Source organism: Bubalus bubalis, chromosome 6, assembly GCF_019923935.1.
Source record: "Bubalus bubalis isolate 160015118507 breed Murrah chromosome 6, NDDB_SH_1, whole genome shotgun sequence".
In the NCBI taxonomy this organism is placed as follows: domain Eukaryota; kingdom Metazoa; phylum Chordata; class Mammalia; order Artiodactyla; family Bovidae; genus Bubalus; species Bubalus bubalis.
In genome coordinates this window covers 79,890,810-79,905,947 of record NC_059162.1, presented here as the reverse complement: position 1 = coordinate 79,905,947, position 15,138 = coordinate 79,890,810, and the positions used below count along the sequence as shown (strand labels likewise).

Below are 15,138 nucleotides of genomic sequence, written 5' to 3'. Positions count from 1 at the left end.
CATCCGGTCCCATCACTTCATGGGAAATCAATGGGGAAACAGTGGAAACAGTGTCAGACTTTATTTTTCTGGGCTTCAAAATCACTGCAGATGGTGATTGCAGCCATGAAATTAAAAGACGCTTACTCCTTGGAAGGAAAGTTATGACCAACCTAGATAGCATATTCAAAAGCAGAGGTATTACTTGGCCAACAAAGGTCCATCTAGTCAAGGCTATGGTTTTTCCAGTAGTCATGTATGGATGTGAGAGTTGGACTATAAAGAAAGCTGAGTGCCGAAGAATTGATGCTTTTGAACTGTGGTGTTGGAGAAGACTCCTGAGAGTCCCTTGGACTGCAAGGAGATCCAACCAGTCCATCCTAAAGGAGACCAGTCCTAGGTGTTCATTGGAAGGACTGATGCTGAAGCTGAAACTCCAATACTTTGGCCACCTTGTGCGAAGAGTTGACTCATTGGAAAAGACTCTGATGCTGGGAGAGATTGGAGGCAGGAGGAGAAGGGGACAACAGAGGATGAGATGGCTAGATGGCATCACCGACTTGATGCACATGAGTTTGGGTGAACTCCGGGAGTTGGTGATGGACAGGGAGGCCTGGTGTGCTGCGATTCATGGAGTCGCAAAGAGTCGGACATGATTGAGCAACTGAACTGAAGGACTAATGATGTCAAACATTTTTTTCCCGTGTCCTTTTGACCATTTGTATGTTTTCTTTGGAGAGAAATGTCTATTTAAATCCTTTGCCTGTTTTTAAGATTGGCTCATTTGTCCTTTATTGTTGAATTCTTTATATATTTTGGATATAAGTCCCTTATTAGATATATGATTTGCATATATTGTCTCCCATTCTGTGAATTGTCTTTTTGTTTGTTTATATTTTTTTGACCATGTTGCACAGCTTGTGGGACTTTAGTTCCCCAACCAGGGATTGAACCTGGGCCCTTTGCAGTGAAAGTGCCGAGTTCTAACCACTGGACCTCTAGGGAATTCCCTGTGAATTGGCCTTTTACTCTCTTCATGGTGTCTATGGAAAGTTTTTAATTTTGATGAAGTCCAATTTATCTGGGTTTTTTTTTCTTCTTTTGCTGTTTGTGTTTTTAGTGATGTGGCTAAGACACCATCACCTAATCTAAGGTGAAGCCATTGTTTTTAAATAGGAAATTGACAGTTTGATTCACATTTTTAATAGGTCATTCAGGCTGTTTGTAAACTGGATTGGATGGTTCTAGAGTGAAACTTCCAAGGTCGGTTAAGAGGTTGTTATGGTATCCACAAATGGTTAGACTTTAAACTTCAGTAAGCACTTGTTAAATCAAGATATTCCAATGGCATCTTGTTATTAGGAATAAAAAAATGGTCTCCGCCTTTAAGAAATTCACAAGGTAAAACATACAGCCAATTAATTGTTTTATCAGGGAGATTATACTGAATACTATAAAAAGGCATGAAAATTTTATTATAAGAACAGTGGAGGGAGTTCATTATTTTATCACCAATATCTAACACAGGCAGTGTATAATAGTTTGTTATACTTTGGGATGAAAGAGTAACTGAAAGCTATGGGAGAGATGGCATTACAGCTGGGCCTTTACAGATGGGTTAGGTACTGGCACGTGGAAAAATGGGAGCAGGGTGTTTTGTTTAACTTTTCAGTTTTTTCGTCACACCATGCAGCATGTGGGATCTTAGTTCCCTGACAGGGAATTGAACCCATATCCCCTCCATTGGAAGAGCAGAGTCTTAACCCACTAGACCTCCAGGGAAGTCCTGAGAAGGATGTTTTTGAAGGATCATGTCTGGGAGTAGGTGATTAAAATTAAGGGTATTTTGATTAAAACCTAGAGTTGGGAATTATAGGCAATAGGCTGGAAATGTTCCTGGCGGAGGCGGGAGAGGAGCTGTCTGTATAATCCCAGATGGAGTTTGTAAATAGGAAAACTATGGGGAGTGCCTTCCTCAAATTACTTTAGTGGTGTGACTGTGACCGGTGGACTGGTGGGAAGGAAGTGGAGCACAGCTAGGGTAGTGTCACCACAGTTTAGATCATAGTGGGAAGTTTATAAGTAGTTTAGAAATAGTGGGAAGAAGTGTTTGGGAGAAGTTGAAGTGGTGACATTAGATGTGACTGTATGGGAATGGTGGGCAAGGGCAGATCCAAATGCAGCCCTTTGAAATTTGAAACTTCAGCGATTGTCAGGGACAGTGGTCCCATTTAACAGAGGGGTGCAGTCCATACCTGTGGGAAGTTCCAGTTGACAAGAACCCTTGTGGGTTTGGCGTAGCAAGTGGCTGGCACTGAAGCTGGCCCATGGCATAGTGGAAATACTGTTGAGCTTTGGAGTCACGCATACCTTGGGCTCAACGTCTTATTGACTTTGTAAATTTGGGGGAAGTTAATGAACTTGATTTCCTCCTTTGTAAGAATCCCTATTTCACAAGGCTTTGGGGAGGGTCAGAGGAGGTTATTTATGTCAAATACCTGGCAAGTAAGAGGAGTCTTTGCTTTGTTCTCCTCCTCTCTGGAGTTATATATTTTCATTTCATTTAAAATCTTCCTCATTGAATGTGGTGCTTTGAATGGAATCAGTGACATAATCCAGTGGTGTTTAGGGGATGTGTTTGGGTGTGTGAGTGTGTGTGAGTGTTATGTGTGTGTTCACCACTCAACCATTCTCTGTTCTGCAGAGGTTATAAGCATTTGCTCATTGTTTTAATTGTGTTGTCCTATTTTCCTTTGCATTTGTCTTATTTCTTTTTTTTTTTTTTTTTTTAATTTATTTATTTGGCTGAGTTGGGTCTTTGTTGCAGTACTCAGAAGCTTTTGTTGTGGTGTCTGATTGTGTGACAGGGACTCCTGAGCTCTTGGACTAAAGTAGTTAAGGCCTGCGGGCTTAGTTGCTCTGAGATGTGCTGGATCTGGACCAGGGATCAAACCCACGTCCCTTGCATTGCAAGGGCAGATTCTTAACCACTGGACCATCAGGGAAACCCCTTGTTTCCACTCTTATCCAAACAAAGCTACTTATGTGTGTGCCTCTTTTGGAAGGCAGGGAAATTTTCTTTTTAAAAATTGTGTCATCATTAAAAGGACAGTTTTCTTTCTTTCTTCCTTCTTTTTTTTTAAGGCAGAATAAGGTTTTGTTTTTATTGAATGTGTGATTTATGCAATTGCTGAGGCTACTATGTACAGAGAAGAGGGGGAGAACTTTATTTCTTGGTCGCTTCCTCCTTGGGTAGAATCTTGATGATTTCCTCCTTGCCTGAAGCTGCTCTTCACGGTGCTTGAGGTCTTCCTTGGTCTTAGACCTACAGGCCTTAGCCTGGTCTGCCAGAAGCTTCTTGCGAGCCTTGTCTGCCTTCACCTTGTCTGCCTTCACCTTGTAGATATATTCCATGATATATATATATATATATTCCATGGATATATATCCAGCTTGTGGATATAATCCACTTGTTTTTGAGCATGTTGCCCTTCACCTTCAGGTACAGGCTGTGATACACGTGGTGGTTAGTCTTCCTAGATTCATGGTATCTTCTGAGCAGCCAGCACAGTTCTCATCCTCTGCTTTCAGGTTACCTTTTCGGGCATTCGAGCATTGGCAGTACCTTTTCAGTTATCTATGCCCATATGCCTGCCCTTCCAGCGAGCCAAGGTGTTTTTCCACCATTGAGTCCAAGAAGTCATAGGCTTCCAGGTGATCAGCCCATCTTTGATTGGCTTCTGGATCTGCTGATGGGAATTCGCCTTGGTGACTTCATTAGTCTCCATGGGGTCCAACCAGACCGTTTTGCCACAGCAGGGGGACCCTGGGGGCAAGCCTCTTCTGAAGCCTGAGCATACTTATGGTTGTGGCCACAGCAGTGAAAGGAAAATGACAGTTTGCTTAACTTTACCTCTTTATCTGATATGTTAGATTTTCTCAAGGTCTTTTAATAAACAGAGTAACTGACATAACTGAAATTCAATTTTTGCTTTGCTTGGTTTTCCTAAATTTTAACACAGATGCTTCTGTATTTTTCTTCTACATGACCCCTATAGGTCTTGGTAAAAATAGCCAATGTAGTTTGTAGGAGAGCTATAAAATATTGATTGCATGTATGAGTAGTTTCCCAGTTTTCTTAAATGGTAACTATAAATACCATCTCAGGACATAATTTAGTTTTTCAAAGAGGGAGATTGACTTTCAACTTGCATTACTTCATTGGCTTAGCTTTAAAAAAAAAATCAAGAATGCAGCTTGGAATAAGATGAAAGTGCAAAACCTTTTCATTGAACTCAGTTTTGTTTCAGTTTTCTAGGGTTCTTAGGAGCTAAACACTATGCATAACAATGATTGTGTTAAGTTTAATTATTTGTTCCATTTCTTAACATCTTAGAATTGGAAGGGATTTTAAGTCCTTCTGTCCAAGTGGCCATTCTGTGTCAGATCCCTTCTACAGCAGCTGACAGCCAACTTGCCTCCTTTGGAGGCAGGCTCTTTCATTGCTGGACAGGTCTAATTGTTGGAAGATTTTTTTTCCCCCCCTCATACTGAGATGAAAGCCAACTCCTTGAAACTGTCATCTATAAACTGTCATCCACTTATCCAACTTCAGTCTTTTGTTGTCACATAAATTAAATCCACTAGCTCTTCAGATAATTGAAAATAGTTGCTAGGCACCACTTCTCTGACTTAAGTTGTCTTTTTTTTTCCCCCAAGAAAAATAGCCCTTGTTCCCCGAGCCGTTCTTCCCATGATATCATTTCTAGGTTCTTTTGCAGCCTGATTTCACTATGGCCCTTTTAATCTGCAATGGCCATCCCTCCTGACAGCTAGCTAAATGTGGCAGGATCATTCCACCTAAGTTACCAGAAAACTGGGTTCACATCTTGGTCGATGTTGAGCCAATAGACACAACCAAGCCAAAGTATGGTAGAATGAAGGACTTATTATTACTTGCAGCAAGTACTTTGTGATCTTTCTCAAAGCAGCATACCCAAACAGCAAAATCAGGGAAGTTTAAGCTAAGGCTACATGCATATTCATGAAGGGGCTTGAGCCAGGAGAGTTCAGCCTAGAATTGGGGCAAAGTCAACAATCTAAGTCTTGGTTGATTGAAGTCTGGAGGGCAGCATCCTTATCCTGTCTTCCATCTGGGTTGGGGTCTTAGTTCCTACAGAACTCAAAGATATATTATCATATGTATCCTTTGAGGATTAACTAGGACTCTTACTTTATCACTGAACTGTTGTTTGACTGCCTTTTCTCTATTCCAGCATTCCTTTGTTTCCTAGGATGGGGAACACATGTATACCTGTGGCGGATTCATTTTGATATTTGGCAAAACTAATACAATTATGTAAAGTTTAAAAAAAAAAAAAAAAGATCATTATTATTGAGACCTGTTCAAGGGTAAGCATCCTGATCAGGGTTAGATCACAAAATGTTCTTAGGCCAAAATGAGTTCTGTCATGTGAAGAAAGACATTCCTGGTTCTCTTTCTCCAGGGACCTCCTACCCTATCTGCTTACAGTTATAGTGGATTTACTTCTATATTCTACTTCTTAAATGAATACATTATTTGGGAGTATTTCTGAACATCGTCCTGCAATGCAGTGTAGCTCATGTAGCCTCATAAAGCTGACAGTATTTGAAGATTAGTGCGAAGACCTAAGTTCAGACACCAGCTACTCCAGACTATTCAGCTCTGTAGTGCTGTCCTTGAGTGGGCGTTCAGAGATCTTGCTTTCTTGGTTCCCTCTGAGAATTAGGGACAAATTAGAAAGATTCCAGGAGAAATTCTGGATGGAATTAATCAGCCTAAATATTGCAGGACACAGATCAGCAATGAATAACTCATGACCGAGTTTACCCAGATTGTCATTAATTATAGCTTATTTGGATTGTTTCCCACATATTATTTTATGAAACCCAGGATTGTAGCGACTTAGGTTACCAAAGGAAAGATGAGACCAAATCAATTGAAAAATCGGAGCTTGGGGCAAAGTTTTATTGCAGGGTCAAGCAAGGAGACTAGTGGCTTGTGCTCAAAACCCTGTGAACTCCCTGATGGCTTTTGAGGAAGAGTTTCTATAGATAAAATTTGGGGTAAGGGTTACAGGATGTGTGACTTTTCTTCTGATTTATTGGTGGTGAGGTAACAGAGTGGTGCTCCAAAATTACCACCCCCAACCTGGGTGGAGTCTTAGTTCCTACAGAAGAACTCAAACATACTCTTATGTATTCCCTTGAGGAGGAACCAGGATGCTGCTTTAATCACTGTACTGTTTCTTGTTTCTTCCTCCTTTGTTTCTGCATCCCTTATTTCCCTGATTGGCAGCTGTTTGAATCTGCCCTTTAGATCTCTGGGAAGGTTTAGGAAGGAAGCTGAAGACTTTATCCTTTAAATAAGAAATGGAGGTGGCTTCACTGGGCTTCCCTTGTGGCTCAGCTGGTAAATAATCTGCCTGCAATGCAGGAGACCTGGGTTCAATCCCTGGGTTGGTAAGATCCCTGGAAAAGGGAAAGGCTACCCACTCCAGTATTCTGGCCTGGAGAATTCCATGGACTGTATAGTTCATGGGGTCAGAAAGAGTTGGACATGACTCAGCTACTTTCACTTTCACTGGTGGTTTAGTGGCTAAGATTCTGAGCTCCCAATGCAGGGTGCCCAGGTTTGATCCCTGGTCAGGGAACTAGATCCCACATGCTGCAACTAAAGATCCCACAGGATGCAATGAAGATCAAAGATCCTGTGTGCTGCAACTAACCAAATTAATAAATAAAAGAAATAGGGGACCCAGAAAGACTTTGTGTCCAGCGGAGCCCCACAGGATCCTCATCAGTTTCACCCATGCCAGATACTTTAGTGATGGAAAGCTCTGAGAGTTGCCTTTAATAAGAGTTTGTGCTATGACCCACATAGCTGGGTTTGGAGTCTGACTTGGCCATGAACTGTAGGAATTTGGGCAAAGCATCAATGGCTAACCTTTTGGTGTTTATTCATTTATAAATGAGAGTCATGATAGAGCTGCCTCATCAAGTTTCCTTGTGTGAAATAAGTTAATATGTTTTGGCAGGGCTGAGGCTAAGTTTAAAAGAGCGAGCAAGGCACCCTCCTTAAGTAAAAAATTTAAAGGGCTGCCAAAAAAATCAGTCATCAAGATAAATAGTTTAATGGAGTAAAATAAGCCAAATGTCAACATTTTAAAAATTATTGTTTTAAAGATCTGTTTTTATTTATTAATGGCTGGTGCTGGGTCTTCGTTGCTGCATGTGGGCTTTCTTTAGTTGCTGCGAGCAGGGGGCCACTCTCCAGTTGCGGTGCTCAGGCTGCTCATTGCAGTGGCTTCTCTTGTGGAGCGTGGGCTCTAGGCCTCATGGCCTTCAGTGGTTTCGGCACGTGGGCTCAGTAGTGATGACTTCCAGGCTCTGGAGCACAGGCTCAATAGTTGGGTTGCATGGGCCCAGTTGCTCCTTGTCATGTGGGATCCTCCTGGATCAGAGACTGAACCTGTGACCCCTGTATTGGCAGGCAAATTCTTCACCATTGAGCTACCAGGGAAGTGCCAAAATGCCAACATTTTAAATAGAGACCAAATCTGAAAGGACCGAGGTTGGGGTGAAGTGAGTGACAGCGAGTCGTACAAGTGCAGGATTGGATCCTGTCTTTATTTAAAAATTTCATAATTTTTCATCATGGATTTTTTTGCCTTGAGAAATGAAATATTTCCTGCCGTATCAGTAAACAAAGGATGTCACAGTCATCAGCAATTGCAGACACCAAGGATGGTGAGCAGGTGAGCCCTGTGGAACTCAGGAAGAAAAGAATACCTGCCATCGAGCAGCCATCAGACTGTAGCCGCTCCTTATGTTGAGCACTGAAGAAACTCAGGATGGGACAACACAGGATATAGGCCCCAGATAGATTCCTTCATATCAAAGGAATGATTTCAGTGAGCCAGGACTTTTGTATTTTTCTATACATAGAAAAGTGCAAAATTCCTTAACTTGGGATATCTGGTTTTCTTTAATCAATGATAATCATTTGATGTTCAAACTACCTGCCCTTTGTTTTAAAACTCTACCTGGCTCCTCCCCTCACCTCCTTAGTGGTTCTCCAGGGTTACTTGAGATGCTGTCTCCTAGACTTGAAATACTAAAAATTCTCTTAACTTTTAAGTTGTGAATATCTTTTAAATCCATAACCTTAATTTTGATATTTTAAAACATTTGATAATATTTTAAAATATTATTTATCCTGGTTACTAGAGCTTGTTTTCTTTTATATCCTCTCCAATTTTTGGCCCAAAGTGAGTGCCTCACTAATCTCACCACGGTTGCAGACAGATGTGTTGTGTGTTGTTTGTAGTTATCAGGGGGATGTTAGTCTTGTGAAGGAAATGTGTTCTAAAAGCCTCATGTAAGGATTTCTTTCCCCAGCATAGATGTTTCTGTTAGGTTATCTCAGAGTGCCAGTCCAAATCTTATCAAGGTCAGCTTTAGGTTTTGAAACGTCGTGTTTCAAATACTGCTAAAGTTCACAGCCAGAGAATTAAAAATGTATGAACTGAGCTTATGTCTAGAGGAATCTAGCCAAACCAAATAGCACTGCAACATTGCTTCTCCTCGATGGTGGGGATTGTGGAAGATGGACACAGATGGTGGCTGAGCCAGAGCTGGAACTACTGTTAGTTGGCAAGAGATATTCTAAGTGACAGAAGCCAGACCACACTGGGGATTAGGAAGTGGTGTTTCTAGAAGTTAAATTATGATCATAGAATCTTTCTTTAATTCTGGTTCTTCTCCAGTTTGCCTTTAGTTATACAGACCTGATTATAAGCATGTCTTAGAAATCTTTTTCATAGTTAATGACCAGTGAAAGGCAAAAAAAACCCAAAAAACAAAAAACTACAGAATCTGATGTTTTAAAGCTTTCTTCTTGAAAGTCCAGGTGTCACCCAGGCAAGGCAAATTGTTAGGGCACTACTCTGTTGCAGTGGTCTTTTCCTCTTTCCTTCATTCCTTTCGTCTACAGATTCATCCAGTGTTGCTTTCTGGACAAAGTAAGAGACATAGTTCTTCTTAAAAGGTGGTCCAGTGGTTAAGAATCTGCCTGCCTATGTAGGGGACATAGGTTTGATCCCTATGTCTGGGAAGGTTCCACATGCCTCAACTACTGTGCCCAAGTGCCCTTGAGCCCGTGCTCTGCAACAAGAGAAGCCAGTGAAGTGAGAAGCCGAGTAGTAGTGCCGCCTGCTGCAACGAGAGAAAGCCCGTGCACAGCAATGGAGACCTCGTGTACCTCCCCCTCAAAAAAAGTCACAGAAATGGGATGTTGTTGATGCTTTGCATAAAATATGTAAAGCTAAATAAACTAGTAACCACCATAGCAGTTGTCATTGGCTTTCATTAGGTTTAAATTTACCTGCAGGTTTTATCATTTTGTTTTTAGATTCCAAAAAGGTGGAATCCAATTGTTGTAGTAGAATGAATTAAAAACATAACTTCATTTGGTTGACTGCTGCCAGACAATGCTGCCTTGCCATGGCAAGGTGGATCTACTGCATGAATTTGATCATTTATAGAGACTCCAGGTGTTTTTTGGCTTAGGGTTAAAAAAAGAAGAAAAGAATGGGAAATTCTTGTCTTGAGTGTATGTCACCTTCTTTGTACCAGTTTTTAGAGAACAGCTGTGGCAGCTGCTAAACTATACATGTCTGCTTTGTTTCCCTTCTTTCATTTAGCAGGTGGAAAAAGTGTGAAAGTTTAAAATTGAGTGTAACATTGTATATCTGGTGGAGCATTCAAATTTCATGTATATGCATATCTAGCAGAAAAAGATGTAGAGACTTGAGTGTAGAATAAGTGTAGAGGTTGAAATCACTAGTATATTAGTGGCACTTTGATTTATAAGGGGGACATCCTCAGATATCCAGGAACTCTTCCTGAAATAGAGGCAACTCTGGGAATAATTATCTTAGCCTGAAAGCCATCCCTTGCTTTAATGTGCAAAGTTTAATGTTTCCTGTTGGGTAATTTATCAGCTCGTTTTCAAATTAGTTAGTGAGGTAAGACTTCTAGAGTCAGAGGATGAAATCCAATGCTTTCTTCTCTTGGTTACTTCTGCTTTTGGGCAAGTTCAGACTGAGTTCTAAACAGATTTGCAAACCGCAAATCCTGGTCGTTAGCGTTGAGTCATTGCGATGGGTGACCTGGGAGTGACTGTGACACGCTGTCACAGTCAGGGTGATGGGTGATACTGGGGAACAGTCTGTGGCACTTGACCAGTACTCCAGCATTATCTGTTGAATTTGGAGGACTCAGGTTCCCATCCTGTGCCCTTGATAGCTCAGTTGGTAAAGAATCCACCTGCAATTCAGGAGACCCCAGTTCAATCCCTGGGTTGGGAAGATCCGCTGGAGAAGGGAAAGGCTACCCACTCCAGTATTCTGGCCTAGAGAATTCCATGGGCGGTATAGTTCATGGGGTCACAAAGAGTCAGACACGACTGAGCGACTTTCACTTTTAAATTCCCATCACCTGCTCAGTGGGTACACAGCACTTCACTCAACCATCTACAGTTCTGACCATTCTCTAATTGCTGTTTGTTTAAGATTAGACTTAGTTTATTTGAAAAAAATATTTATCTGGCTGCAGCAAGTTTGAGTTGCAGCAGGGATCTTCTGTCTTCTTTGTAGCATGCAGGATCTTTAGTTGCAGCATGTGAACACTTAGCTGGAGCATACGGGATCTAGTTCCCTGACCAGGGATTGAACCTGGGTCCCCTGAATTGGTAGCATGGTGTCTTAGCCACTGGACTGCCAGGGAAGTCCCAGTATTTCATTCTTTTTAATGGCTTAGTAATATTCTGTGTGTGTGTATCACTCACATTTTCTTTATCCATTCATCTACTGATGGACATTTAGGTTGTTTCCATATCTTGGCTGTTGAACTGCAGTGCAGATTGTTGTTGTCTAGTTGCTGAGTCATCTACTTTTTTCGCAACCCCATGGACTGTAGCCTGACAGCCTTCTCTGTCCATGGCATTTTTCAGGCAAGAATACTGGGTGTGGCTTGCTATTTCCTTCTCCAGGGGATCTTCTCAACCCAGGGATCAAACCCACATACCTTGTGTCTCTTGCATTGGCAGTCAGATTCTTTACCACCAAGCCCACTGGGAAGTCCCACAGTGTATGAAAAGCTACATAAATCTTTTCAAGTTGGTGTTTTCATTTTCCTTGGATAAATACCCTGAGTGGAACTGCTGGATCATATGGTAATTCTTTTCTTTTCTTTTCTTTTATTTATTAATTTTTGGCTGTGCTGAGTCTTCATTGCTGAGCACTGGCTTTCTCTAGTTGGGAAAGTGGGGGCTACTCTATAGTTGCGGTGTGTGGGCTTCTCCTTGTTTTGGCTTCTCTTGTTGTGGAGCATGGAATTAGCCGCTCTGTGGCATGTAGAATCTTCCCAGACCAGGTTTCAAACCTGTGTTCCTTGCATTAGCAGATGGATTCTCTACCACTGGACCACCCCGGGAAGTCCCAGGTGATTCTATTTTTGATTTTTTGCAGAACCTCTGTACTGTTTTTTATATGGTTGCCCTCTGGTATTATTATTATTGTTGTCCTTGCTGGTGTTAAAGGATGATGGCATGTCGGCCTTCTCAGTGGACCGTATACCCCACTGGGAGCCCTAGAGGAAAAGAGAGGTACCATCAGCTGTTTCCCTCCTTTTCTTTTCCTTTGTTTGCAGGACTGTCTGCTACCAGCCCTGGGAGGCTGGTGAACGTGCACATCCTCAGTGTTCTTGGAGTAGTTCTCCATCAGAGTATTGCCAGAAAGCTATGGCAGAGGGAGGGAGACGAGGGAGAGAGAGAGGACCCTTCCCCCCACCCCCACCGTGGGCAGCAGTAGCAATCCCTCCTGTTTGAGCAGATGGCTCTGGAGGAAACAGCAGCTTCCCTTGTGCAGATCTGCAGCCAAGATCCTGCACAGAGAGGCAGCTGACAAGGTGCCTGGCACAACCAGATCCATACCCAGGCCTTCTGCAATGGGAAGGAATTCCTTTTATCTTCTTTAAAAGTGAAAATCCCCTCTGTCCTCTGCATGGGGCTAATAGTTGGGTTGTGGTCAGGTCACAAGGGAGGCAGGGAAAATCTAGACAGCTTGTGAGATATAAAGTATGATCCTGCTCCTTGGGGCTGGAAGTGCCTGTATCATGGATGCCAAGGCAGACTTGCGGCACTTGAGGAGATGGCTGAACACTCTGGGTCTAAAACTCAGCCTTGATTTTGGCAAACCTCACAGATTACTTGCCTTTTCCCATTTGTTCCCTTGCCCAGATTCTGTTGCCTTCATCCCGGTCTGCTTTTTCTCCTGCTGCTTATGTAAGGCGGCATGTGGTCCTTCACCAGATGTTCATGGTGCGTCTATAAATGCATGTGTTCCTATTCTGGGCCAAGAAAATATTCCAAAATTTTTTTGGCTTAATGAAATTTACAGTGTCTTTTTCCTTTCATGATTTATTTAAAAGTCTTAAAATGAAGTCACTGTGCAGTTTTATTCTTTGAATCGGTATGTGGGGGGTCACATAATTAATCTGCTGATGGGATGAGAAAGCTTAAGGATATTCTTTGTGCTTAGACATTTGATCACCTTCTTTCTCAGTTATGCGAGCCCCTCCCCTACCCAAAGTCGTGGCTTTTGTCCATGCATATTTTTATCTTGACTATTATAGAAAACACACCCACTGCCAACACATTTCTGGACCTAGGGTACAAAATTAGACTAAGTGAATGTAAATATCCAGTCTGGCTAGAGAGGTAAAAAGAAAAGAGGCCTAACAAAGCATTTGCCCTTATTCCCAGGCACATGGGTCAGGCCTGAGTTCTGGTCCAGACCCCACTTGTCATGTCTAGAATGGGTATAGTGGTCAACACCTTAGCGGTGCGTGAAGGCAGGGAGACTCTCCTTCGTCTCACCTGTCCTCACTTCAAAAGTAGAGTCTAGGTGGGTGAAAGAATCCTGCTGTGGTTTCAGATGTGCTAAGCAGCCTGAAAGCCCAAGTCAAAAGCCAGGAATACTTATACCTGCACTCATCTCACATGCTAGCCAAGTAATGCTCAAAATTCTCTAAGCCAGGCCTCAACAGTACACGAACCCAGAACTACCAGATGTTCAAACTGGATTTAGAAAAGGCAGAGGAACCAGAGATCAAATTGACAACATCCATTGGGTCATAGAAAAGCAAGAGAGTTCGAGAAAAACATCTAATTCTGCTTCACTGACTACGCTAAAGCCTTTGACTGTGTGGATCACAACAAACTGGAAAATTTTTAAAGAGATGAGAATACCAGACCACCTTACCTGTCTCCTGAGAAATCTGTATGCAGGTCAAGAAGCAATAGTTAGAACCTGACATGGAACAATGGACTGCTTCCAAATTGGGAAAGGAGTACGTAAAGGCTGTATATTGTCACCGTTCTTGTTTAACTTATATGCAGGGTACATCATGCAAAATGCTGGGCTGCATGAAGCACAAGCTGGAATCAAGATTGCTGGGAGAAATATCAACCTCAGATATGCTGATGACACCACCTTTATGGCAGAAAGCGAAGAGGAACTAAAGAGCCTCTTGATGTAAGTGAAAGAGGAGAGTGAAAAAGCTGGTTTAAAACTCAACATTCAGAAAACGGAGATCATGGCATCCAGTCCCATCACTTCATGGCAAATAGATTGGGAAATAATGGAAACAGTGGCAGACTTTATTTTTTGGGCTCCAAAATCACTGCAGATGGTGATTGCAGCCATGAAATTAAGATACTTGCTCCTTGGAAGAAAAGCTATGACCAACCTAGACAGCATATTAAGAAGCAGAGGCATTACTTTGCAGACAGAGGTCTGTCTAGTCAAAGGTACGGTTTTTCCAGTAGTCATGTATGTGCATGTGAGAGTTGGACCATAGAGAAAGAAAGCTGAGCACAGAAGAATTGATGCTTTTGAACTGTGGTGTTGGAGAAGACTCCTGAGAGTCTCTTGGACTGCAAGGAGATCAATCCAGTCAATCCTAAGGGAAATCAACTCTGAACATTCACTGGAAGGATTGACGCTGAAGCTCCAATACTTTGGCCACCTGTAGTTGGTGATGGACAGGGAAGCCTGGCGTGCTGCAGTCCTTGGGGTTGCAAAGAGTTGGACACGACTGAGCAAATGAACTTAACTGAGGTATACAAAATTGAAATTCTGCCTCTGAGATTACAGAGAAGAAGAGTTCAACTCGCTCATGCAAATGAGAAAACTTGAGGCTGCAATCAGTGAAGGACATTGATGTGTTCAGGCCATGGGCAGTGACTTGGAGGCAAACTTAAAAGAGTCAAGACTCCAGATTCCCACTCTTGTGGTAATTCATTGCATCATGTTGGCTCTTTGCTTCATTATGAAGCCAGTTCTGTGTTTTTAAAAGGATATATTGTCTCTTGATTAAAAATATAGATATTAGTAATAAATCAACTGAATGATCTCATTTAAATGTGGAATCTAAGAAACAAACAAAACAAAAAAACCTTGAGCTCATAGATACAGAGAACAGATTGGTGATTGCCAGAGGTGGGGGTTTAGCCTATCAAAAAGTTCAAACTAAAGTATGAGAGCCTTTGGGATGCACATATAGTGTGGTGGTTATATTTAAAATATTTTATTACGTATTTGAAAATTGCCAAGAGAATAGATATTTTTTTTACCCCTCAAAAGTAATTCATTTGTTTATTGGATTTCTTTTTTATCTTCTTTTTTTGGGGTCATGTTTTGCAGCATGTGGAATTTTAGTTACCAGCCAGGGATTGAACCCGTGCACCCTGTATTGGGAACACAGAGTCTTAACCACTGGACTGCCAGGGACGTCCCTGGTTTTCTATTTTGAATATAGAAATATTTATGTGTGTACACACTAATGAGAATGGATCTTAAATATTCTCTTCATAAGAAAACAGTTTGTGACTATGCATGTTGACAGATGTTAACTGGGTTTATTGTGGCAATCATTTCTCAATATATACAAATATCAAATCATTATGTTGTAGACCAGAAACTAATGTTATGTGAGTTAGAGCTCAATAGAAAAAAAGAAATCACACTATAAATTCTTTCATTTTAATCTCAG

The 15,138-nt window shown here is 41.7% G+C and overlaps 1 protein-coding gene and 1 pseudogene across 6 annotated transcripts in view; one reads left to right on the top strand and one right to left on the bottom strand.

Annotated features, from left to right (window-relative positions):
- AK4 (adenylate kinase 4) overlaps positions 1 to 15,138 on the top strand; it is a 97,458-nt gene that overhangs the window by 16,493 nt on the left and 65,827 nt on the right. The gene's annotated exons all lie outside the window — the stretch shown is intronic.
- On the bottom strand, positions 3,206 to 3,837 carry LOC102403991 (annotated as a pseudogene).